At 67.8% G+C, this 12,335-nt stretch overlaps 8 non-coding genes across 8 annotated transcripts; 4 read left to right on the forward strand and 4 right to left on the reverse strand.

Moving 5' to 3' along the window:
- Nucleotides 1-789: 789 nt before the first annotated feature.
- Nucleotides 790-862, reverse strand: TRNAG-GCC (transfer RNA glycine (anticodon GCC)). Its single transcript has one exon. It is a non-coding gene; the product is annotated as a tRNA-Gly (tRNA).
- Nucleotides 863-2,122: 1,260 nt separating this feature from the next.
- Nucleotides 2,123-2,206, reverse strand: TRNAL-CAG (transfer RNA leucine (anticodon CAG)). Its single transcript has one exon. It is a non-coding gene; the product is annotated as a tRNA-Leu (tRNA).
- Nucleotides 2,207-2,762: 556 nt separating this feature from the next.
- TRNAD-GUC (transfer RNA aspartic acid (anticodon GUC)) lies at nucleotides 2,763-2,835 on the forward strand. The gene has a single exon. It is a non-coding gene; the product is annotated as a tRNA-Asp (tRNA).
- A 756-nt stretch (nucleotides 2,836-3,591) lies between these two features.
- TRNAG-UCC (transfer RNA glycine (anticodon UCC)) lies at nucleotides 3,592-3,663 on the forward strand. Its single transcript has one exon. It is a non-coding gene; the product is annotated as a tRNA-Gly (tRNA).
- A 301-nt stretch (nucleotides 3,664-3,964) lies between these two features.
- TRNAE-CUC (transfer RNA glutamic acid (anticodon CUC)) lies at nucleotides 3,965-4,037 on the forward strand. Its single transcript has one exon. It is a non-coding gene; the product is annotated as a tRNA-Glu (tRNA).
- A 6,188-nt stretch (nucleotides 4,038-10,225) lies between these two features.
- TRNAG-GCC (transfer RNA glycine (anticodon GCC)) lies at nucleotides 10,226-10,296 on the reverse strand. Its single transcript has one exon. It is a non-coding gene; the product is annotated as a tRNA-Gly (tRNA).
- A 1,295-nt stretch (nucleotides 10,297-11,591) lies between these two features.
- On the reverse strand, nucleotides 11,592-11,674 carry TRNAL-CAG (transfer RNA leucine (anticodon CAG)). The gene has a single exon. It is a non-coding gene; the product is annotated as a tRNA-Leu (tRNA).
- Nucleotides 11,675-12,247: 573 nt separating this feature from the next.
- On the forward strand, nucleotides 12,248-12,319 carry TRNAD-GUC (transfer RNA aspartic acid (anticodon GUC)). The gene has a single exon. It is a non-coding gene; the product is annotated as a tRNA-Asp (tRNA).
- Nucleotides 12,320-12,335: the final 16 nt, after the last annotated feature.

A 12,335-nucleotide genomic window follows, 5' to 3' on the forward strand; every position in this document is an offset into this window, starting at 1 on the left:
TGGACAGCCTGGGATTTGGAATGGCTCAGGGAGGACCTGGGCGTGGTGGGGGGTGTGCAAATGGGGGAGGTGGGAGCCGAGGTGGGGGTGGGATGGGGGTTGCGTTTGGGGAAGTAGGGGCACGGTGAGGGTGCAGGCTGAGGTGGTGGTGCTCTTGGGGGCAGGGCTGATGCTGGTGGGCGCGCAACAGGGTTTCAGGGGCATGGGGTGGTGTTTGAGGCGGTGAGGCCGTCCCTGTTGGAGACCCATTTCTGCCGAGGGACGGGAGCTGGTGGACTGCTGGCTCCTCCCTGCAAGACGCTGGTCCAGGGACCCTCAGGCACAAAGGGAGGTATGCTTGCCAGATGTGGCAACTTCCTTGCTCCTGACTGTGCAAAACGTAGTGTGATTGATTCTCGGAGTGTGGGGAGAGTGAGGCGGGGAGCTTGGAGACGGACGTTGTGAAAGGTGAAGAGGTGGTGCGGGCGGCTGCCAGCCGTGGGCCTATTCTAACCTGAGTGCAATCCCTGTGGCCCCTGGCTGGTCAGGTGAGGAGCGGGCAAACACAGAAAGAGCGCCTGGACGCACGGGCGGCTGAGCCCGCAGGGCTTGGGGCCACGGAGGCTTGGCAGCAGGGGCCTTTTCTGGGTGGGGTGGGGGTGGGGTGGGGTGGGCAGGCGTCTGCGTGGGAGAGGCAGCGGGCGGCAGGTAGCAGCCAGCGGTTGCAGGAGCGCTGCCTGGAGCGTCTTTCAGCCGGCGCGGTGGCTGGGCTCTGGGGCTGCACTGCAGGACCAAAGGGGGCGCTGCGGCTGCATGGGCCGGGAATCGGGCCCCGGAGCCTCCCGCGTGGCAGGCGAGAATTCTACCACTGAACCACCCATGCACCGATGGCCAACGCCGCCGACGCTGCCCCAGGGGCGCTGGCCGCCCACCCGCCCGGCTGCTCTCACTGCTCGCCCGTCGCCCGTCGGCATCTATCTCCATCGGAGCAGGAGACGACGGTGGGGAGCGGGGAGAGGGGCGACCTGAAAGCCAGGATCCGGGCACGTGCAGGACCACAGGGCGCAGCGCTCTCGGAGGGTCCCCTCGGCGTCGCACGCCTGCGCCGACCACGGCCGCCGCGACCCTGTCGGTGTCGCGAGGGGGCCGGGAGCCGGCCTCCTGCCCGGCGCCGAGATCCCTGTCAGGTGCAGGCGCAGGCGCTGCGTGGTCGCTGCGGCCGCGCGCCGGCGTTCCTCTCAGCGACCGCCGGGTCCCGACCCAAAGGCGTGTGAGCCCGGCTCGTGCGCTCTGGCGGGCGCTGCTGCCGGAGTCCGGCTCTGACGGGGTGGTGGTGCTGGTGAGGAGGGCCATTTGGCAGAGAGCGGCTCCTGGCTCGGGGACTGCCGGCTGAGGCAGGGAGCGCGCTCTGGAAGGGCTTGGCTCCGGCCCGGGCAGCCGTTCCCCCGGGAAGGTCGGGGGCGCCGGCCGGCCGCCGGTGGGCAGAGCTGCACGGGCACGTAGGGCTTCTGCTCCCTCCCCAGAGGAGCACCCTTCCCGGGACGGACTGGTGCCAGGAAGACCGGTGTTCGCTGGCCAGCAGGAAGGCTGGGAGGCACGTGTCCCTGGCGGGCGGCAGGCAGGTGTGGCCCGGCCAAGGCCCCGCAAGGCGCAGAAGCGTCGAGGGCACGCAGCAACCCCCCTGGCGGGCAAGGCTGGGGGCTCGGCCGCCTCGGTGTGACTGGGGAGCGCAGGCGGGCCGGCGGGGCGGGTGCGGAGGACGGGCAAGTGCCGGCCGGTGGGAGAGCGGCCAGGGGCGGACGTGGAAGCAAGGCTGCGAGAGCGAGTTGGCCGTTCCCCGGCAGAAGTCGGAGCGCCGGCGACGCGAGAGAGGAGCTTGCCAGCCGCCGCGGGAGGCACTGCCGTGCTTCGGTGCGGCGGGGTGACGTGGCCGTGGGAGTGGGAGGGTGGGCGAGGGTGGGCAGAGGGAAGCGGGGAGGCAGGAAAACCAGCAGCTGCAGCTGCAGCAAGCTGAGAGAAAGATGCGCTGAGGAGGACTGAAGGTTCCTGGGGTGGGGTGCAGGTGGCGGGAGGCAGGGCGTGTGTGGAGCAAGGCAGTGGCGCGGGGAGGACGAGGCGTTGTCCGGCGGGCCAAAGGCTGGCTTGTCAGGAGTGGGATTCGAACCCACGCCTCCAGGGGAGACTGCGACCTGAACGCAGCGCCTTAGACCGCTCCGGCCATCCTGACGGCGGGCCTGGCTGGGCGCGTGGCCACTCGCCTGGCTGGGACCCGACGCAGCGCGAGCCCCGGCGCCCTTGGCGGGCCGCGCGCGCGGCGCCGGCGGCGGGCAGAGCGGCGGGCGGGCGGGCGGGCGGCCGTCCGGGGTGGAGTGTCGACGGAGCCGGCGCGCGGCGGCCGGCCGAGGCGCCTGGCTCGGCCGCCGGTCGCTCCCCGGACCCAGCCGGGCGTGGGCGGGCCGGCCCCTCCCCAGCCGCGCCTTTCTGGCCCGGCGCCGGCCGACGCGGCGCCCGCGTGTCCTCGCAGCCCCCACTCCGCTTGCCTTCTCGGGCCCCTTCTCCCGGCGGAATGCCGCGTGGGAGCGGAAGGGCGGCGCGCGCCCTGGGGAGTGTCAGTGCCCCGGGGGTCCAGGGCCCTGTCGGGGTGGCGGGCTGCCGCTGTGAGCGAGGCGGTTGGTTAGGTACCGGTTGGGTCAGGACCCGCGGTGGCCGAGGGGCCCGGTGCTGGTGGGGGTCGCGTCGGCAGGCAGCCCGAGAGCGGCCGGGCGGTAGGACGGTCGCCGCCGTCCTCGTTAGTATGAGTGGTGAGTATCCCCGCCTGTCACGCGGGAGACCGGGGTTCGATTCCCCGACGGGGAGGCCACACACCCTTTTTGGTGGCCCCGGTCGCTCTCTGTCCTGCCGCCAGGCCCCCAGAGGCCCTTCGTCTGGTCCCGCCGCCTTTGGGCGAGGCGCCAGGGCGCGGTGCGCGGCCTAGCCACCGTCGACCCCCTCTCCCCGTGCGGGCCTCCAGCCCGAGCCCTTTGTGGTCGCCGGGCGCACGGTCGCCACGGCCGAGCGAGGGCCTCCTTGGCCACCCCGACCAGAGCCTTGCCCGACCTCCCCGGCCGCCCACGCACCCACTGGCTGCCCCAGTGGGCTCCTAGGCTCGCGACGCCCCCGCCGGGCGGCTCGGCACAGCGCCGCGACGCGTGCAGGCAGCTGGGTCCCGTGTCCCCAGGTCGTCTTGGGAAGTGGCCGCGCCCAGCGCCCGGTGGAGAAGGGCTTTGGCCAGCTGGGTGCGGGAAGCTGCGTGCCCCGCGTTGCCCGCCGGAGGTGAGGGCGGAGGCGTTCGCGGGCCGCGGCGGGGAGCGAAGGGCCGCAGGGCCGCAAGGCCGTCGGGCCGGTGGACCACGGCAACGGCGTAGCGCTGACGCGCATGGGGCGCCGCGCGGCTGCTGGTGGCGCCGGCGGCGGCGCAGAGCCTCCGGCTGACGGGGCGTCGGGGCAGGGATGCGGAGGCGGAGGCGGTGGCGGCAGGGGTGGCGGCGGGGGCGGCAGGGGCGGCGGCGGCGACGGCGAGAGTATGCTGGGGCGAGCCCGGGGCCGGCGTCCGGCGGCCGCCCGGGCTGTGTAGCGTTGGTGGTATAGTGGTGAGCATAGCTGCCTTCCAAGCAGTTGACCCGGGTTCGATTCCCGGCCAACGCAGCGGGCCGACCTTTTGCTGAGCTGCACCGCCCTCCCGGCAGGGGCGATGGCGGGGGAGAGAGAGCTGGGAGCGGGGAGCCAGCCCGCTGGCCCGCGGCTTTTGGCGTGTGTGCGAGAAGCCGGCGGCGCGCGCAGTGTTTTGAGGGGGCTGAAAGCAAGACGGCACGCCAAGGCAGGAGGACTGACGGGGCCGGCGGGCGGCTGGACTTGCAAAGGCCGGGTGTGGGCGGCAAGGTGGCGCGGGCGGGTGGCACGGAGGCGCTGGGTTCAGCGGGAGCAGGCGAGGGCCTTGCCCCGACGCTCCCTGGTGGTCTAGTGGTTAGGATTCGGCGCTCTCACCGCCGCGGCCCGGGTTCGATTCCCGGTCAGGGGAAGCCTTTCTTCTTCCTCTCCGGAGGCCTGCCACCTGCCGGGGTCCTCGCCGGCGACCCTCCCACCTTTACCCTTTTAGCCTACGCAATGGCAACCCACTCCAGTCCTCCTGCCTGGAAAACCCTATGGACCGAGGAGCCGGGGAGGCTGCAGACCATGGGGTCGCTAAACGTCCCATAGGACCGAGCGACTTCACTTTCACTTTTCACTTGCATGCATTGCAGAAGGAAATGGCAAGCCACTCCAGTGTTCTGGCCTGGAGAATCCCGGGGACCGGGGAGCCTGGTGGGCTGCCGTCTATGGGGTCGCACAGAGTCGGACAGGACTGACGCGACTTAGCAGCTCAGCACTGCGCCAGAGGCCCCCGGGACCCTGCACCTCCAGCCCAAGCACGATTCAGGCCACCTCCGCCGTCCCCCGGGGCAAACCTTCGTTGGCCGCAGTGGCAACCTCGCGCCGCTTTCACCACGACCGGCCTGAGGCCTCCCATCCCCCGCCTCCCTCCCTCCTGAGGGGCTGCGGCTGCTGGCCCTGGTGGCGGCCGTGAAGCTCCTGGGCTTGTGCTGGTTCTCCTGGTGTCGGGCGGGGGGGGGGGGGGGGGGGGGCGGGGGGCGGGGCCGGTGAGGAGGTGGGGTGGGATAGGGCGGGGTGGGGATAGGGGCGGGGGTAGGGGCGCGAGCTGTGGTGGTCGCCAGCGGGGGCCAGCAGCGGCAGGGGCGGTGGCCGCAGCCGAAGGTGAGCGAGGGGGATGTGCCTCGGGGAGTGGGGGCCAGTGGCCACGGACACGCCTGCCTTCCCATGTCCCTCATGCCAGCCCCGTCTCTGGGCGTCTTGGCGACTGCGTGCCAGGTCCCGGGCTGGCTGTGACTCCCGTATGGTGCTGGTGTCTCCAAGAGGGTTCTGGTCTTGAGTGGGCTCTGGGAGGCGGACCACGGCGCCCGGGAGGCATCGGGATCAGTTCAGTCGCTCAGGGCACTGCAGCAGCCAGGCTTCCCTGTCCATCACCAACTCGCGAGGCTTGCTCAAACTCATGTCTGTCCAGTCGGGGATGCCATCCAAGCCTCTCGTCTTCTGTCGGGTCGTCCCGGTCTCCTCCTGCCTTCCATCAGGGTCTTTCCCCGTGAGTCAGTTTTGCGGGTCGGGTGGCCAGAGGATTGGCGTTTCGGCTTCAGCCTCAGTCCTTCTAATGAATATTCAGGACTGATTTCCTCTAGGATGGACGGGTTGGGTCTCCTCGCAGTCCAAGGGACTCTCAAGAGTCTTCTCCAACACCGCAGTCCAAAAGCATCAATTCTTCGGCACTCATCCTTCTTTATACTCCACCTCTCACATCTGTACGTGACCGCTGGAGAAACCGTAGCTTTCACGAGACAGCCCCTCGTCACAGACCTCGTCTCTGCTTTGCGACATGCTGTCCAGGTTGGTCGTAGCTTTTCTCCCAAGGAGCGAACGTCTTTTCATTTCGCCGGCGCGGCCGGCGTCTGCAGTGCTTTGGGGCAGCCCCCCCAAATGAAGTCTTTCCCGCTTTCCGTTCTTTCCCCGTCTATTTGCCATGAAGTGATGGGACGGGATGCCATGATCTTAGTTGTCTGAATGTTGAGTTTGAAGCCAACGTTTTCACTCTCCTCTTTCACTTTCCTCAAGGGGCTCTTTAGTTCTTCTTCGCTGTCCCCGAGGCAAAGGGGTGAAGACGGATGTGGACCTGTGCCTCGAATCCCACCACCGCTTAGTGGAAGTGAGAGAGCTCGCAGATCCGGGCGGGGCGGGCCGGCCCGGCTGGGCAAAGCTAGCCCACCAGCCTGGAGGCGGCAGATGCGCTCGAGGCAGGGATGCCTGCCAGGGAGGACAACCCGACCATCAGGGTGTTTCCCTTGCCTGACCACAGCTCTCAATCCTACCGGACTGAGGCAAGATTTCCCCAGGCCTCCCTCCCCCACTCGTAACCAAAGGTGGGCACTGGGGCGCGCCCACACCCACACCCACCCACCCCCCCCCACACACACACCCACACACCCCACACACACACACAGGCACACGCACAGCGCCCTGTTCCCCGCACCCCTCCCCTAGTTATGACATCTACGAGTTTCCCATTCTCATCCAACTGGCTATCCAGGATCCACTCCATCCCTCTCGCCAACCCGTCATTGTCTTCCCCTAGGAACTCTCCCCGAGGGGAATCGCCCAGCACAGTCTCCCCTTGGGCCAATCTCGAGGTCGTCTTTCCCCAAAGGGTTTCATTCCACGTCCGTTCAAGGACTGTGTCCTTCGGAGGGGAAGTGGCCGGCCGACCAAGGGCACCAAAGTGCGGCGAGGGCGGCACACTCGGGTGGGATGGCGCCGAGTCCCCTGTGGGAAAGGAGCCCCCGTGGCCCGATGTGTGCTTGCCGTGGCCAAAGGAGGTTTCCTTGAGGCCCCTGCCGGGGCCGTGGGCATCAGCGTGCGTGGGGGAGAGTATGGGACGAAGGTGCTTGGGGCCATGGCTGGTGGGCGCCCCACGTGGATCAGGGACCTGGGCAGAGCGATCGCAGGGAGAGGGGGCGGCGGCGAGCCGAGAGGCTGGCAGGCAGGCCCAGGGGTGCTTGGGTGGAGTCTTCCTGGAGGGCCAGCAAGAGGGGATGGGTGGGGCTCGAGGGAACCTGGCCGAAAGATCGGCAGGCCGCTCCAGCAGGCGCTCTGCAGGAGCATGGGCGAGGTGGCAAAGCCCTGCCAGGCGCATGTGAGAGGCTGGGATGGATCTGCGGGAGGTAGGGGTGGGCGTGGGGTCGGGGTGGGTCCGCGGAGCCGGAGGGAGGCCCGCACTGGTGAACCTCAGGGCAGGGCAGTCCAGGCCAGGGCAGGACCTGTGAGGGGTGGCCCGAGCTCCCGGGCCATGGTGGCGGGGGGGCGGGGGGGGGGGATGGGGCCGTGCCTGGAGTCTGGAGGGAAAGGCAGAGGGCAGGCCGTGACAGTGATGGGGCTGTGGCATGAGGAAGATGGTGGGGGAGCACTCCATTTGGCCGGGGTGGCGGGTGAGCGGGCGAGCCACACTGGTGCGCGGTGCCGCAGGCTGCTCAGGCTCAGCGGTGGGCTGAGGACGCAGGCAAGCCAACGACAGAAACGGGGTGCCAGACGGGGGCCACACCTGGTCCGAGATGGGTGGGCCCGCCGTACCGCCCCAGAGACCAAAGTCACCACTCATCAGGAGCAAGTGTCCAGTCTCGGGTGTGACATGGCTGGGGGCTCAGGGTGGGATGGGGGGTGGTGGTTGGGAGCTCGGGTGGCTGAGATTTCACGAGGACCAAGGAGAGCTCCCACGTGACCGAGCACAGCCCTCCCTCCAGGGTACACACCCGCAGAGGGCAAACCTCGGGGAGGTCTGAGGGTGCCCACAGCGCCACGGACACGGCGACACTGTTTGCCATGGCCAAGACACGGAGCAAACCCCAGCGCCCATCCACATGTGGCGGGCCCGAGAAGAGGTGGCACAGATGTAGCATGGAACCATCACTCAGTCATAAAGAAAGAAGTCAAGTGTTGCCACTTGTCACAAGCAATGATGGACCTAGAGACTCTTACACTTGGTGAAGCACGTCAGACCCCGTTGGACAAAGGCATGTGGAACGTGTGAAAGAATACAAAACGGAGCTATTTGCCGAGGAGAAACCCACTCACGCAGAAAACCACCTTAGGGGAACGCCAGCGGAAAGGCAGCGCTGGAGGGATGCGTGTGCAGCTGGGACGAACAGATTCGCAGGACCCTGGATAAAGGGAGAAGCGCCAAGGTGATCCAGTTCAACACAGGGAATAAGCGTCAGTACCCTGGAATCCCCTCGAGTGGACAAGAATCTGAAAACATACATGAAATCCAAAATCTGTACACGGGAAACAGAAGCACTTTGCGGTCCATCGGAAACGAGCACAATATTGGAAATGCACTGTACTTGAGCAACAACCGTGACTCCGACACTGGAGTCGGCTTTGCAGAAGAAACGAAATCAACAGGCAAGAAAGTCGGCGGGAAACAGGGGCGCTGTCCCAGTCCCACCCTGGGTACATACCCGTGAGAGCCGCAACTCTTCATTCGGAAAGACACATGCAAACCCCACGGTCATAGCAGCACTGTTTGCCATAGCCGAGACGTGGAGGAAACCCTAGTGCCCATCCCCAACGGCTCACCCGCGTAGGTGCCATGCCAGAGAAAGGGAGAGAATGGGATGGCACTGAGCCGTCCACGCGAGTCCAATAGTGTCACTGGCAGCAACAGCGGAAGCTGGAGCTGCGCAATATTACCCTTGGTGAGGGAAGTCAAACAGACAGGGTCACAGATGGGTGGAATCTTAAGTGTTGTACAAATTCACCCCTGTGGCAACCAGCGACAGACTCTCAGATTCAGGGAGGCAGCCTCGGGCTTCCCAAGGGCAGAGTCACGGACGGAGGGATGGATGAGGAGCCGGGCTCCACGGATGTACCGTACCAGTACTGCGTAGAAAGGAGAGGAGCAACAAGGAGACACGGGATACTACAGGGAATGAGATCCCGTATCCTGTTCACCTGTAACGGAAACCGATCTGAAACCCTCATCCCACCTGCACAGGAGGGAATCACAACGCTGTACAGCGGACACGGGCACCAGACTGTAGTTGTACACTTCCAGAACAACAACTGCCACTCCGGGGAAGTCAATCAGTCGAGGATCGGTCCAACAGTAGGACAAAGGAGAGCTCACACGATGATCCAGCAGACCCAATCCCGGCTACTCATCGGGAAAAGACAACACGCCCAATGGGAAGAGAGGCGGGCATCCCCCAGGGTCATCCCAGCCCTCGGTGCCCTAGCCGAGACGTGGGAAACGCTCACATGCCCGTCGTCCCGTGGCCGGCACGAGAAGGTGAGGCAAATACGTACCGTGGAATATGACGCAGCCATCAAGTAGCAGCGGCCATCGCCATGGGCCGCAACGCCGGACGGACCCACAGAAAGGTCCACTGCCTGAAGTGAGTCGGGTGGAGAGGGACAAAGCTCTGTGGACTCGAACAACGAATACCAGTGAATCTGTGTGCAAAGGGGAAACCGACCTTGAGACGGAGAAAACGTGCATAGGGCTAGCCAAGGGGAAAGGCAGGGGAGGGACGAAGTTGGAGTCGGATCAAGAGATAGGAAATACTGTACTTACAGTCGATGAGCAACACAGCTTTCCTCTGTAGAATGAGAACTGTATTCGTGTCTCGCCTTAACCTACACTGGAAAATCACCTGGAAAAGAACAGGGGACTGAATCACTTTGCCGAGCACCTGAGACTAACCCAGGACTGTAAAGCAGTTTTCCTCGTGTTGGAAGAAGCAGAAAGAGGAGCAGGCCCTGGCCTGGGGTAGGGGGTGGGGGGAGGCAGGCCAGTGCGCCAAATGCAAAGGCAGGTTCCTGGACAACCTGGGATTTGGAATGGCTCAGGGAGGACCTGGGCGTGAGGGGGGGGGGGTGCAAATGAGGGAGGTGGGGAGCTGGGTGGGGGTGGGATGGGGGTTGCGTTTGGGGAAGTAGGGGCAGGGTGAGGGTGCAGGCTGAGGTGGTGGTGCTCTTGGGGCAGGGCTGATGCTGAGGTGAGGCGCGCAACAGGGTTTCAGGGGCATGGGGTGGTGTTTGAGGTGGTGAGGCCGTCCCTGTTGGAGACCCATTTCTGCCGAGGGACGGGAGCTGGTGGACTTCTTTGGAACTCCTCCTGCAAGACGCTGGTCCAGGGACCCTCCAGGCGAAAGGGAGGTATGCTTGCCAGATGTGGCAACTTCCTTGCTCCTGACTGTGCAAACGTAGTGTGATTGATTCTCGGAGTGTGGGGAGAGTGAGGCAGGGAGCTTGGAGACGGACCTTGTGAAAGGTGAAGAGGTGGTGCGGGCGGCTGCCAGCCGGGGGCTATTCCTTCCAAGTGCAATCCCTGAGCCCCCGGCTGGGTCCGGGTGAGGAAGCCAGCAAACACAAGAAAGGCGCCTGGACGCACCGGCGGCTGAGCCCGCAGGGCTTGGGGCCACGGAGGCTTGGCAGCAGGGCCTCTTCTGGGTGCGGTGGGGCGGGGTGGTGGGCGTCTGCGTGGGAGAGGCAGCGGGCGGAAGGTAGCAGCCAGCGGTTGCAGGAGCGCTGCCTGGAGCGCCTTTCAGCAGGCAGACCTAGCTGGGCTCTGGGGCTGCACTGCGGGAGCAAAAGGGGACGCTGTGGCTGCATGGGCCGGGAATCGAACCCGGGCCTCCCGCGTGGCAGGCGAGAATTCTACCACTGAACCACCCATGCACCGATGGCCAACGCCGCCCGACGCTGCCCCAGGGGCGCTGACCGCCATCCGCCCGGCACTGCTCACTGCTCACTGCTCGCCCGTCGCCCGTCGGCATCTATCTGCTCCATCGGAGCAGGAGACGACGGTGGGGATGGAAGTGGGGAGGGGGGGGGGGGTGGCGACCTGAAAGCCAGGATCCGGGCACGTGCAGGACCACAGGGCACGGCGCTCTCGGAGGGTCCCACTCGGCCCGTCGCGCGCCTTCTGCGCGGACCACGGCCGCCGCGACCCTGTCGGTGTCGCCCGAGGGGGCCGGGAGCCGACGCCGTCTGCCCGGCGCCGAGATCGCTGTCAGGTGCAGGCGCAGGCGCTGCGTGGTCGCTGCTGCCGCGCGCCGACGTTCCTCTCAGCGACCGCCGTTTCCCGACCCAAAGGCGTGTGAGCCCGGCTCGTGCGCTCTGGCGGACCGCGCGCCCGAGGTCCGGCTCTGACGGGGTGGTGGTGCTGGTGAGGAGGGGCCCTTTGGCAGAGCGGCTCCTGGCTCGGGGACTGCCGGCTGAGGCAGGGAGCGCGCTCAGGAAGGGCTTGGCTCCGGCCCGGGCAGCGGCTTCCCCCGGGAAGGTCGGGGGCGCCGGCCGGGCGCCGGTGGGCGGGCTGCACGGGCACGCAGGGCTTCTGCTCCCTCCCCAGAGGAGCACCCTTCCCGGGACGGACTGGTGGCAGGAAGACCGGTGTTCGCTGGCCAGCAGGAAGGCTGGGAGGCACGTGTCCCTGGCGGGCGGCAGGCAGGTGTGGCCCGGCCAAGGCCGCAAGGCGCAGAAGCGTCGAGGGCACGCAGCAACCCCCCTGGCGGGCAAGGCGGGGGCTCGGCCGCCTCGGTGTGACTGGGGAGCGCAGGCGGGCCGGCGGGGCGGGTGCGGAGGACAGGGTGCCGGCCGGAGGGAGAGCGGCCGGGGGCGGACGTGGAAGCAAGGCTGCGAGAGCGAGTTGGCCGTTCCCCGGCAGAAGTCGGAGCGCCGGCGACGCGAGGAGGGCTTGCCAGCCGCCGCGGGGCTGCGTGCTTCGGTGCGGCCGGGGGCGGGGCGGGGCCGTGGGAGTGGGAGGGTGGGCGAGGGTGGGCGAGGGGGAGGCGGGGAGGCAGGAAAACCAGCAGCTGCAGCTGCAGCCAGCTGGGGAGGAAAGATGCGCTGAGGAGGACTGAAGGTTCCTGGGGTGGGGGTGCAGGTGGCGGGAGGCGGGGCGTGTGTGGAGCAAGGCAGTGGCGCGGGGAGGACGGGCGCGTTTGTCCTTACGGCGGGCCAAAAGGCTGGCTTGTCAGGAGTGGGATTCGAACCCACGCCTCCAGGGGAGACTGCGACCTGAACGCAGCGCCTTAGACCGCTCGGCCATCCTGACGGCGGGCCTGGCTGGGCGCGTGGCCGCTCGCCTGGCTGGGACCCGACGCGGCGCGAGCCCCGGCGCCCTTGGCGGGCCGCGCGCCGCGCCGCGCCCCGCAGGCAGGCAGGCAGGCAGGCAGGCAGGCAGGCAGGCAGGCGGCCGTCCGGGGTGGGTGTCGACGGAGCCGGCGCGCGGCGGCCGGCCGAGGCGCCTGGCTCGGCCGCCGGTCGCTCCCCGGACCCAGCCGGGCCGTGGGCGGGCCGGCCCCTCCCCAGCCGCGCCTCTCCTGGCCCGACGCCGGCCGGCGTGCGCCCACCGTGTCCTCGCAGCCTCGCTTGCCTTCTCGGGCCCCCTTCTCCCGGCGGAATGCCCGCGTGGGAGGCAAGAGGCGGCGCGCCCTGGGGAGTGTCCAGTGCCTCGGGGGTCCGGGACCCTGTCGGGGTGGCGGGCTGCCGCTGTGAGCGAGGCGGTTGGTTGGGTGCGCGGTTGGGTCGGGACCCGCGGTGGCCGGGGGCCCGTGCTGGGCAGGGGTCGCGTCGGCAGGCAGCCCGAGAGCCCGTGAGCGGCCGGGCGGGAGGACGGTCGCCGCCGTCCTCGTTAGTATAGTGGTGAGTATCCCCGCCTGTCACGCGGGAGACCGGGGTTCGATTCCCCGACGGGGAGGCCACACACCCTTTTT

The sequence above is a fragment of the Bos grunniens genome, chromosome 3, assembly GCF_055505025.1.
Source record: "Bos grunniens cultivar Pamir isolate PY7600 chromosome 3, Bosgru_T2T1.0, whole genome shotgun sequence".
Lineage (NCBI taxonomy): Eukaryota > Metazoa > Chordata > Mammalia > Artiodactyla > Bovidae > Bos > Bos grunniens.